Source organism: Balaenoptera acutorostrata, chromosome 2 (genome assembly GCF_949987535.1).
Source record: "Balaenoptera acutorostrata chromosome 2, mBalAcu1.1, whole genome shotgun sequence".
In the NCBI taxonomy this organism is placed as follows: Eukaryota; Metazoa; Chordata; class Mammalia; order Artiodactyla; family Balaenopteridae; genus Balaenoptera; species Balaenoptera acutorostrata.
In genome coordinates, this window is record NC_080065.1 from 52523253 (window position 1) to 52536533 (window position 13281).

General features: G+C 39.6%; 1 protein-coding gene across 2 annotated transcripts in view; it reads left to right on the top strand.

The window, feature by feature from the left end:
* The first annotated feature begins 36 nt into the window (after positions 1 to 36).
* IPO11 (importin 11) overlaps positions 37 to 13281 on the top strand; it is a 215814-nt gene continuing 202569 nt past the window's right edge. For both annotated transcript variants that reach the window (XR_009007224.1, XM_007176049.2), the window contains exons 1-2: positions 37 to 198; positions 10087 to 10297. The gene's annotated coding sequence lies outside the window, so the exon portion shown is untranslated. The remainder of the gene's footprint in view (positions 199 to 10086; positions 10298 to 13281) is intronic.

Consider the following 13281-nt stretch of genomic DNA (forward strand, 5'->3'; position numbering starts at 1 on the left):
GCGGGGCCTCGTCCCTACCCACACCGAATGGGTTAAATAGGTTTTGGTGTGGTACCTCAAGGTTGTGGAGGAAGTTTAAGTTATATAACGCAGTTAGGCCTGTGGATGCTTCATCAGGCCAGGTTCTGGAATCGCTGAAATCCAAAGAAGGTTTCTTTTTGTCACGTGCCTCGCTCCTGTTTCCCAGCCGATCGTGGGGTGAGAATCCCAGGAACTTGGGAAGAGGAGCTTGCTCCTCTAGGGGAGTGAGTTCTCCGCTGCTTGAGTTGTGGAAAGTAACTGAGAATGTAATTGTCTAGTTCCACTAGAGTTACTAGTTGCTTCGCTTCCTTCTGTGCCACGTCATTAATTTCCTAAACTTTTCCATATTGAGCTCTCGCTGTGTATTAAACACTATTGGGTGCTAGAGATTCAGAGTTAAATGGGAAACTGCTCTTCTCAAAGTTTATTCTACTGAGAGAGTTAGACAAAAAGTCCGAAACTCTGTAAATGTGGTAGTTGTTATGCATTGGGTATTGTGATAGGACAATGTATCCGACTGTAAGTTCCATGAATACAATGTCCATGTCTATTTTGCCTGCCAGTGTAATGGTTCTCAGTTTTTAATGTTTCTGTGTGTAACTTATTTCCTTGAAGAAACAATCTTTTTCTGTTTTTATCAAAGCTGACTTTCTTTCCTGCACAATTGATTGTAAGCATTCCCAAGCCTTGCTCTTTCTTTGCTGTAATTCTAACTTAGGAAAAAAATTTGTATACCCTAGTAGCATCTTCAACTACCTCTGTAATTCCATTGATCATTAATTTATTACACAATTCTGGAGAACCTACAGTGTGCCAGGCACTTTGTCAAATGTTAGGAATTTAAAAATGAACATGACCTGATTCCTGCTTTTAAAGAAATTTCTATCAAGAGAGGAAGACATAGCACCATTTGCTGATATCTTATTTCACCATTTCAAACAGTTCTCTAAAATAGGGGCTTATCATTGTGTTCATTTTACAGATGAGGAAACTGAAGGACAAAAAAAAATGTTAAATATCTTGCTCAAGATCACACAGTAAATGACAGCTGGATCTTGAACCTGTATTAAAGATGGTCTGTATTCCAAAGACAGTGTGCTTTAAAAGAGGCATGACCTTAGCACTATGGCTAATACTTGAGGAAACTGGGGAACATTTTCAAAATATAATATTTGAGCTGAATCATTAAAAGAGAACCAAAAATTAGCCAGGGAAAGTTTGAGAATTCAAAGGGAACGGTACTAACAAGGTCAAGATATATGGGGGCTTCCCTGGTGGCGCAGTGGTTGAGAATCTGCCTGCCAATGCAGGGGACACGGGTTCGAGCCCTGGTCTGGGAAGATCCCACATGCCGCGGAGCAACTGGGCCCATGAGCCACAACTACTGAGCCTGAGCGTCTGGAGCCTCTGCTCTGCAACAAGAGAGGCCGCGATGGTGAGAGGCCCGCGCACCGCGATGAAGAGGGGCCCCCACTTGCCGCAACTGGAGAAAGCCCTCGCACAGAAACGAAGACCCGACACAGCCAAAAATAAACATAATAAATAAATAATAAATAAAAAAATTAAAAAAAAAAAGATATAGGGTATTTAAGGAAGAAAAAGAAACTTGGTGTAGCTGAGAAGTAAACAGGTAATGTAAATAGAAACTTATGGTGAAGGGCCTCAAATGTTATCCCAAGGAGCAATGGTGGTCACCGAGGAATCAAAATAACCATTTGCCCTCTCTGCTCCTCTCCAGCTGTGAGAACTGCCGGAGCTCACACAACAGTACCTATAGGAGACATTCACGGGCTCCACATTTAGCTGTATTCTGAACCCTGCCAGCCAGCTCTTCTTGAACTCCCTCTAATCTTCCTCTCCCATTCTCCATAAAGGATCTTCAAATCTTAATTCTTCTCAGGCCTCCTGCCCTACGACCTCCCCAGCTCCTTCTCAGCAGAAAACCTTGCTTTTTCTTTTTTTTTTTTAATATTTGTTATTTATTACAATGAAATTGCCTAGTTTCCTTAGTTCTGTCACCTTTCTCCCTTTCTTTCTTCCTTCCTTCCTTCCTTCCTTTCTTTCTGCTGTGTTGGGTCTTCGTTGCAGTGCACAGGCTTCTCATTGCGGTGGCTTCTCTTATTGCAGAGCACGGGCTCTAGGCGCGTGGGCTTCAGTAGTTGTGGCGCGTGGGCTCAGTAGTTGCGGCACATGGGCTTTGTTACTACAAGGCATGTGGGATCTTTCCGGACTAGGGATCAAACCCTTGTCCCCTGCATTGGCAGGCGGAGTCTTAACCACTGCGCCACCAGGGAAGTCCCAACCTTGCTTTTTCTTGACAGAAGGAATGCAGGATCACCTCCAGGACACTCTGATCTGCCTGGGTCACTGTTCTACACATGGGGGGTGTACAGTGAGTGGTGAGAAAAACAAAGTGGAGCTTACGTTCTAGTGAGGAAAAACAGACATTATGTCAGGTGATGATAAGTATGAAGAAAAAAGTAAAGTAGAAGAGAAAGAGATCAACAGGGTGGGTGGGAGAGACTATTTTATGCAGCATGATAGACAATAAGGATGGAAACCAAATGATAATTTTCTTTAAGAGTGAAATAGCAAGACCCTCCTGGAAGTTGTCACAAAATAAGCCACATAAAACTAAATGACTGAGGTGAGTGTGCACATTTAGCTTACCTACAGACTGAATTGGTGTTTGTTTAGGTATGAACCTTGAGTCACCTATATCCGAAACACTAGGGCACATGTTACATAGTGGACTGTGTTCCCCCAAAATTCATATGTTGAAGTCCTAACCTCTGGTACTCAGAATGTGACTGTATTTGGACATAGGGCCTTAAAAGAAGTGACTAAGTTAAAATGAGGCCTTTAGATTGTGACCGAATCAAATCTGACTGGTATCCTTATGAAAGGAGGAAATTTGGACACTCATAGACACACCAGGGATGTGTATACACAGAAGAAAGACCATATGAGGACACAGCCAGAAGGCAGCCATCTGCAAGCTAAGAAGAGAGGCCTCAGGAAAAACGAACCCTGCTGACACCTTGATCTTGAGTTTCTAGCCTCCAGAACAGTGAGAAAATAAATTTCTGTTATTTAGACCATCCAGTCTTGGGTATTTTATTATGGCAGCCCTCACAAACGAATACCACATGTAATGAAAATTCACATTTCCAAGGCCCACCCTAAACATTCTGGATCAGAATAGGATTTGGCCCTGGCAAATGCATTTTTAACAGACCCTCTAGGAGATTCTGATGCACACTGCAGGTAGGGATTCACTACTTTCTGCACTAAAATAACATATTTGGTTGAGGAATTTCTACAGAACTGAAAAAGGATGGGAAGGGCACCCTCATCAGTACAGGAAAATTGTTCTAATAATTGGTATTGCTTATTATTCTGGCCAAATTCCATCCAATTGTTGGGATTTTTTTTTCTGTTAGTACCAAGGTAACATTCAGAAGTGAGACAGTATTGGGTGCAGCATGTATCCATGAGCCCTAGGGAATGTGTGATGCTGGGATATGAGCTGCATTAAAGAAATGTGTATGCAATTTATGCTGGAATGTATTTGAGTTATCTTTGCAGCTATGAATGGCTTTGTAATTATAAAAAATAATTTTGTGCTTCTCTGCTTCATATTTATATCCTTTGTTAACTAAAAATAATTATTTTTGGGCTTCCCTGGTGGCGCAGTGGTTAAGAATCCGCCTGCCAATGCAGGGGACACGGGTTCGAGCCCTGGTCTGGGAAGATCCCACATGCCGTGGAGCAACTAAGCCCGTGCACCACAACTACTGAGCCTGCGCTCTAGAGCCCGTGAGCCACAACTACTGAGTCTGTGTGCCACAACTACTGAAGCCCGCGTGCCTAGAGCCCGTGCTCCGCAACAAGAGAAGCCACCACAATGAGAAGCCCTCGCACCGCAACGAAGAGTAGCCCCTGCTCACCACCACTAGAGAAAGCCTGCGTGCAGCAACCAAGACCCATCGCAGCCAAAAATAAATAAAATAAATAAAAAATTTAAAAAAATATATATTTTTTCAGTTTGGGTGTGCACAATTGATTACTGCCATTCTTATTGTGTTTTTTTGTTAAAGTGTATCATAACTTGAAAAATAATTACAGTAACATTTGCTTTGGTAGAAGAGGATTATTTAAATTCACAGCATGCTTGAAATGATAACATTCTTAATGTGCCAGGGAATATAATAAAGAATAAAAATAAAACATTGTGAGCATTTTCTTGTATAAATTATAGTCCCTTGCAGACTTTTAATGTATTCAGAAGTCATAAAAACATTAAGAATGTTTGAATTTCACACTTTTAACATGGATTTATTAACTGAAATACTATATTTCTATGAAAAAATAATTCACCTGGACAAGATAAAACAAAATCAAATTGAAATGTACTTAATATCAAGCTGTTTAATTTGATTAGAACAAAAAAAATATTGTGCCAATATCCAATACTAAAATGAAGTGCTGCCTTACAAAGTAGAACAATTTCAAAGAGTACCTAGAGACAATTTCTACTATGCTGTCTAAATCTTAACAGAAAAATGTGATGAAATTTGGCTGAAAGAAGTAATATACCTTGAATACTATGAGCAAGTCTTCTATAAAAAATATTCTAATTTTTTTCAGATTATTAAAATGCTATTTTAAATTAATACAATTAAGAAAGAAAACTTTGGTCTCTGTTTAATACCAGTATGATGAGTCTAAGCATTGTCAGTGAATATCTAATAATTGTTAGTGAAAATCTAATATCGAATCATTGATACCTACCAAAAGTATCTGTCAGATAAATGTTTTCATATCATTACCATAAAATAATATATATTCTGTTGCAAAATGAAGCACTTTGAAGCTTTCCAAATACAACAGGAAAATTATTGTACTAAGAATTCTATTTGTGGATTATAATAGAGCCTATTTCATATTATATTTTTTATCTTTGTATTTATGTATTATATTTTCATATTGCATTTTATGGGTTTCAAAGTACTTTCCACACAATTAGATTTTCAATGAAACCCTGGGAGGTTGTTAGGGCAAGCATGCTTATGCTGTTTTACCTGTGAAGAAACTGAGTCTCACAGAAATTAAAGGTACTTGCTCAAGGTCTTTCCGGTAGTTGGCAGCAGAAGTAGGGGTGGAAGCCTGTGCTCTTGCCACAGCAGGACACCAGCCTGCCTTTTGTGGGCTCCTTTGGTCTCTACTTGCATCTGAATGTTGCCATCATAATCAATTCGCAGGTTATGCATCTGCGGATACAGAGGACCCAGTGTACTAGGCCATCTTATGCAAGGGACTTGGGGGTTCGTGGATTTTCGTATCCAGGAAGGGTCCTGAAATCATTCCCCGTGGATACCAAGGGATGACTACTCTCATCAGTGGTGGAATGGCAGGAAAGCAAAAGATACTAGCTGAGTCATTCTAGATACAATTTAAATTAATTTCACTCTTTAATAACAAGCTAATGTAAGAGTCAAGTGAATTCTAAAGTATGGAGTTAAAAAATTAAATTTGGTTACCATGAATTTAAGAATAAATTGTGTACAAAGTAACAATGACAGAGATGTAGTAAGTAAAAGTGGTTTTATTTTCCCCTTTTATGTGTTTCCTGGGCCCCAAAGATAGGGCAACTACATTGTAAACGAAATAACAAAACCAAAAACTTAACTTGCAAAAATCCTGGAAAATACAGAAGGTAGAAGGAAGATGAAAAATTTACATCTAATCTCACTATTCTGGTATAACCTCTGTGAAGGTTTTGACACACACTGTTTTCTCCTATTGTTTTAGCAATACATATTTTTACATAGTTGAGATCATATAATTTACTGTTTTTTTTCCATAAAATACAGTAACGTAAAAAGCACTTTTCCCAGTTTTTATACAATCTTGATAGTCAGTATTGAAAGCTGCTGCAGAAGATTTCATCTTGTGACTGTGTAAGAGTTCACTAAATCATTCCTATACCACTGTTGTAAAAAATAGAGCCATACACATTTTACTGCATTTATGAAAAATATTTTCTATACTTTGGATTATTTCCCTAGTAGAGATTTATAAGAATGGAGTTATTTAGTCAAAATATATGAACATTTTAGTCTCTGAATATATAGTAATAGATTATTTTCTAAAACAGTTGAATCAATTTTCATTCTTACCAGGAGAATATGAAAAAATGCTGTTTCACCTTAAGAGATACAAAGCTACATGGTATTCTTATATTTATTTTTCCAAAGTAGAAATATTTATTATATTTCTTTGATTATTAAAGTAATACTTAAACATTGCAAAAAATTTTAGATAGTACAAAAAGATTTTAGAAAGTGAAACCTATCACTCAGAGTTCACCTCCATTAAGGAATTGATATTTTCCAAGACTTTATGGATATAAAAAATTCTTTTAACCTACTGTTCTTACCTAACTAAATATGATGGACATCTTTTAATGTTAATGAATATAAATCTATATCAGCATTTTTAACAGGTAGAGAGTATTTCATTGTATGAACATACCATAATTTATGTAATCAATCCTTAGTGAAAGACACTTATATTGTTTCAAATTTTTAAAAAATTATAATCAGGGACTTCCCCGGTGGCGGAGTGGTTAAGAATCTGCCTGCCAATGCAGGGGACACGGGTTCGAGCTCTGGTCCGGGAAGATCCCACATGCCACGGAGCAGCTAAGCCTGTGCGCCACAATTACTGATCCTGCGCTCTAGAGCCCGTGCTCCACAACAAGAGAAGCCACCGCAGTGAGAAGCCCGCACACCACAACGAAGAGTATCCCCTGCTCGCCGCAACTAGAGAAAGCCCGCGCGCAGCAACGAAGACCCAATGCAGCCAAAAATCAATAAATCAATAAATTAAAAAATATATAAACAAAACTGAAGCTGCTACAAAATTATATTACCAAGGGCAGATCAGTTAGTTTCTCAAAGACTTATTTTCCTAAGCTGGTAAGCTTCTAATGAGTTAATTTATAAGCAGCTAATGAACTATATTATAGAGTTGCCCAAGACCCAATTTTACCCAAGTTACAATATTAAATGAAGTGTAGCAATTTCGAAACCTTATGATTTCGGAGCACATATTGGTTTTCTATTGCTGCTATAAAAAATTGCCACAAACAGTAACTTAAAGCAACACAAATTTATTGTCTGAGAGTTCTGAAGGTCAGAAGTCTAAAGTCATCTGCAGGACTGAGTTTCTTACAGAGACTGTAGGGGAGAATCCATTTCCTTGACTTTCCCAGCTTCTCTATGCTGCCTGTATTCATTGAGTCATGGCCCCATATCGCTGTGACCTCTGCTTCCATGGTCACATCTCTCTCTCGGATACTCCTGTCTCCCTCTTATTTTTTTTTTTTAAATTTATTTATTTATGTATTTATTTATTTATGTATGTATTTATTTATTTATGGCTGTGTTGGGTCTTCGTTTCTGTGCAAGGGCTTTCTCTAGTTGCAGCAAGTGGGGGACACTCTTCATCGCGGTGCGCGGGCCGCTCACTATCGCGGCCTCTCTTGTTGCAGAGCACAGGCTCCAGACGCGCAGGCTCAGTAGTTGTGGCTCATGGGCTTAGTTGCTCCGCGGCATGTGGGATCTTCCCAGACCAGGGCTCGAACCCACACGGGGACCCCTGCATTGGCAGGCAGATTCTGAACCACTGCGCCACCAGGGAAGCCCCTGTCTCCCTCTTATAAAGACCCTTGTGAATACATTGGGCCCACAAGATAATATTTCCAGCTCAAGATTCTTAATTTAATCATATTAGCAAAGTCCCTTTTGCCATGAAAAGTAATATATTCACAGGTTTCAGGGACTAGGATTTGGCTATCTTTTATTCTATGTACCACAAAGCATATATCTAAATTTGAGTCTGTGCTTCTCCAGTTGAGAATTTGAAATTACTTAATTCATATGAGCATCATCTTCTAATCCGTAAAATGAGGGAAAGAATAATCTCCATATAGGGTGGTGATGAGGATAATAAATTACATGAAATGTCTACAGTTCAATGTCAGGCACTTAAAAAACACTTAGAACAGTTACTGGCACATAGGGAATATTTAGAAGTTAGCAATCATAATATTACTGAGGCAAATAATTTGCATTGTTATTATGTTTATCTGTTTTTTGGAACCTACTTGAGACTGAGGGGTGAGGGAAGCTAATGTTTCTTTAACTTATCATTTGCTCCATCAATTTTCTGCTTTCTCTTTTCAGTTTTCAACCATTTTGGGGGGGAAGCACTGAATATATATTTATATTTTAAATATGTTCTGAACAGCCCAATGATCATTTAATTTAAATTAATTTAATATTTGTCTTTTTCTTCAAAGAACGTGAGAATATGAGAATATAGCAGCAAAATGCAGTCATATGAGATTTATCCAGCTGTACATATTTGTTTTGTACATACTATATTACTAGATTTTACATTCATAGTAGCTGAAGCTAGGACCTCCAAGTGCATCTTAATTTGGTGCCCTGAAGTTGTAGGCAAAATTTATGTATGTGCATTTTCTAAGTTACAGCTTTTCTTCAATATCTGAAGAACCCATTATTCCAAACAGAAAAGATCCTTCTAAACAACTTTTTTCATTTTTATTAAAATTAGGTAATTTTTTCCTGCTTTATTGCCTATTCCTTACAGCCTTGTTACACAATGTGTGATCTATGGAAAGCAGCATTAACTGGAAACTCATTCGAAATGAAGACTCTCAGGCCCCACCTCAGACCAACTGAATCAGGATCTATATTTTAACAAGATCCCCATGTGATTCTATGCACATTTAAAATTTGAGAAGTATTACCTTTCAGTAAAATCAGAAGATACAATCAAGCAAAATAAATTAAAAAATAAAACATGCCCATAATACCATCCAACTAGTGACAAACCCTGTTAACATTTTCGCATATACTTATTTCCAAAAATGGAACCATACTGAGCATATTGTTTTGTAACCCACTCTTTCCCTAATGCATTGTGAACATGTTAACATATCAACATAATTTAAAATTTTTTTTAAATTTGATTTTTATTTTATATTGGAGTATAGTTGATTTACAATGTTTTGTCAGTTTCAGGTGTACAGCAAAGTGATTCAATTATACATACACACATATCCATTCTTTTTCAGATTCTTTTTCAACATTATTTTTAATGGCCAATTTATATTATATATGCATGTGTCATGATTTAATCATTCCTTTTGGTGGTCATTTAGGTAATTTTTATATTTTTACTTTCAAAAATAGCCCTTGTGTGATGAGCATCTTGTAATGCAAGGCTTATGATTGCCTGGTTCAAACCTAACACTGCTAGTTACTACTTACTAGCTGTGTGAACTTAGGCAGGTTACTTGATCTTTCTAATGCTTCAGCTTCTTCAACCTCATTGGGTTGTTTTAAGAATTTAAATACATGATTCATCTGAAGATCTTAGAACTGTATCTGGCACATTCTAAATGATTAATGAATGTTATCTATTATTTTTAGTAATCTTTATGAACACTAAACTATTTCCGTACAACTATTTTTTTCTAAATGTAAAACTTAGGTCACTAAGCTAGTTAGCAGCAGAGGCAGAGAGAACTGGATTTACTCCCTTTTAATCTTTCCACTCTTGCTATCGTTCTGGACTAGAGCGCCGAGCAAGTTTAGGACCTTAAAAAAATAAATATTCGTGGGAGGGCTGACTGCTGAGAGTAGGATTATTTTAAATAATTCTTTACCGAGACAGATGCGTAAAACAATGCAGTTTGGCAACTGATATCTGGAATAACAAAGGGAAAATGATTCTGATTTAAGCTTCAATCAACCCAGGAGACAGTTGATTTTCCCAGGAGTGGGGCAGAGCCGACCTATGGTTTCCATGGTTACAGGTCGCTCAGCGTCCGGTGGGTGGGGGGGAAACCAGCTCTCTATACTGCGCAAGCGCACAGAGCTGCCTTAGACGCCCGGCGCCTTCAGTTTCGAAGGGAAAGCTCCTCCCTCTCCTTTCGCCGTTCTCCTATCGTCTTCTGTCTTTGCCTAGTCCACGCGCTCCGGGTGTCCGTGACGCAGTATTCGAGCGCCTGCGTCGTTGGGAGCCGCGACGCTGAACATGGCGCGTTCCTAGAAGCGGCTTTCGGCATCAGTAGGCGGCGGCGTGTGGACTGGAAGCGTGGGGCGCAGGACGAGCTGACGCCGCTTCGTGTTGGAGCGTGGAAGCGGGAGAGCCGGGCCATTCCGGACGGAACCAAACGGTGAGGCCCCGGCCTGAGAGCCACAGAGCGCGCGCGAGCGGGAGGAGTGGGCTGGGCAGTGGAGACCCGAGAGGTGAGGGAAGAACGTGTGGCTAGTGGGAGGCCAGGCATAGCAGTAGCGAGAGGAGGGCGGCCTGCAGGCTTGGCTCTGCGTTACCCCAAGGACCCTTGGGAGCTTGAGGCTGCCCCAGTCAGCCCGGGAGCGGGAAGCATGGTCGCGGAGGAATCAGGGCGCAGGGAGGCAGGGGCTGGGTGCCAAAATGGGGACGTAGGGTGCTCATTGTGGCTGCGTTGCGGGTTAGGGTGGTTCATTTGCCCTTGGGGGATAGGTGGTGCCACTTTTCAGAGAACGTGGTCATCTTGAGTATAAAACCACTGTATGTTGTTATTGCACCCACAATACTGCTACTAATAGTAATACTGTGAAAGCTTTAATTGACCATTAGACCCTTGCTTGCCTTTAACGAACAAGTGAAGGAAGTTGTACATGTTCATAGAGGACTTACTTGCTGAGGTATGGCCGACAGTGCTCGAGCCCAGCGACTTCTGCAGCTTTATAACTTGAGGGTATTTGTGATTCAGCAAAACTATTTTGAGGCCCATTGCATTTGTCTTTTTTTTTTTTTAAATCCTTTTGTGACATGGTGGTGAATGAGGGAAGTCTTATTTTTTCAGAGTGACTTCGCTAGATAGATAGGACTGCTAAATTGCCTCCTGGTACCAGGGTTGCAGTTGATCTCCCCTCCGCACCCCATTTGAACGGGCTCGGTTGTAGTGCGCTAGTGCCCTTGCGATTTGGTTATTCTTCAGAAGGGAATAAGGAAGAGTAGTTTACAGCCAAAATATTTTTTATTTTTTCTTGGATAGGGAGTTCATTACTTCGTTTTCACGTTATTTCAAACTTCTCTATTCAGTACGGAGGTTTCAGGTTAAAGGCAGAGTGACTCTACAATATGAGACATCCATTTCATGACATTTTTTCTTAGGTCTTTTGTCACTGAAGAAGATTTCTGCGAAATTAGATTGAAAATCTCTCCCTGTTGGTTGTGATAGGATTGTGAAATTTACCTCCTGTAACCCCTAGCACAGGGAATAGTAAAAAGCAGTTTAATTATAGCAGTGATTTGTGGTGATATATTATAGCCCTAGGGCAGCTGGGCTGTCTCTGCCCTAGTTACACTTCCTAAAGCAGAAAAGAATTCTCAACACAAACAGATTTAGTTGTGATAATACAATTGGAGGTTCTAAACAAATAGGTGAAGATTATTTGGGAATTAACATAAAAATCTTTAGGTTTAAAAAAAAAAAAAACAACTTTAGGTTTTGTGACACTGTGGAATGTGTTTGCATTCAGGATCAAACCAGAATGCAAAAGAATCTTTGTAGACATGTGGCAGTTAAAGTATACTGAAGATTTTTCTAGAGATAAATACATGTGTTTTTCCAGAAATGTTCATATTTTGAGAAAGAAAATGTATTTGATTAGATAGGTTTTAACCTTTGTGTTGTATATATGTGTACGTGTGTGTGTTTGTATTTAATCTTGGGCTTCTCCTAATTTAGTGTTATTGATGGCAATTCCTTTCTTTTCCTGTGATTCCTTTCTTTTCCTGTCTGCACCAAATGGGGACTGTCAGTTAATTTCAGAGTGTTTCACGGAATGGCAAGACATTTCGTGCAGGTGTGAGTCTAGAGTGTTTTTCCTTGGTTTTCTAAATATCAGGCTGATTACAGATAAGCCGATAACTATAAGCTTTGTACAACTTGAGCTGGATCAGTGTTCTACACCCTTGCAGCTCAAAATATGGTGTAGGCATCACCTGAAAGTTTGTTAGAAATGCACAATCTCAGGCTTAACCCCAGATCTACTGAATCAGAATCTGCATTTTAACAAGCTCTCCAGATGATATGAATGTACATTACAGCTTGAGACACACTACTTTGGTTGGTAAAAGTTGAAGACCAAGGTCATGCACAAACCTGCATAAACATTGTAGCACTTCTTACTTTTTTTTTTTTTTTAAATTAATTAATTAATTAATTTATTTTTGGCTGTGTTGGGTCTTCGTTTCTGTGCGAGGGCTTTCTCTGGTTGCGGCAAGTGGGGGCCACTCTTCATCGCGGGCACTCTTCATCGCGGTGCGCGGGCCTCTCACTATCGCGGCCGCTCTTGTTGCGGAGCAGGCTCAGTAGTTGTGGCTCACGGGCCCAGTTGCTCCGCGGTATGTGGGATCTTCCCAGACCAGGGCTCGAACCCGTGTCCCCTGCATTAGCAGGCAGATTCTCAACCACTGCGCCACCAGGGAAGCCCAGCACTTCTTACTTTTAATCTGAGGTGATCTTATGCTGATTATCAAGTCTGGTTTTTCTGGTTGAAGAAACTTAAGGCTGAGAATGGTAAGTGACTTGCACAAGGTCACATGTTATCTAGATTTTTAAACCAGGTTCTGATTCATTGCAATGCATTTCTTTTGCTAGTTACTGCTAGAGTTCACCGTATTGAAACTGAACTAAAGCATTCATGAATGACACTAGGTGTTCATTCAGTAACAAACATTTACTGGCTAATGGAAAAGCAGCCTAATAATCCTCTGTGTGTGTCTTTAGTAACTACTCTTGTTTCCCATGGTGGTTATTAGCCCACCACCTCCTTCCTTCCTTACTCTTTCCTGGATAATGTTGCCTTCTGCTTCACAGAGGAAATGCAGTACATTGGTGGGAACTTCATTGCTTTTTGCCCTCTTTCACCTGCATACTTGTCTACCTCTATCTGTTCATCTCTAATTGTGTTCCGAGTTTTTTCTCCTCAGGGACAATGTTTCCTTGGTGTATTAGTTTGCAGGGGCTGACATAACAAAAAGCAGAGACTGGGTGGCTTAAACAAGAGAAATTTATTTTCTCACAGTTTTGAAGGCTGGAAGTCCACAATTAAGGTTAGGGCAGAAATAGTTTCTTCTGAGGCCTCTCTCCTTGAGTTACAGATG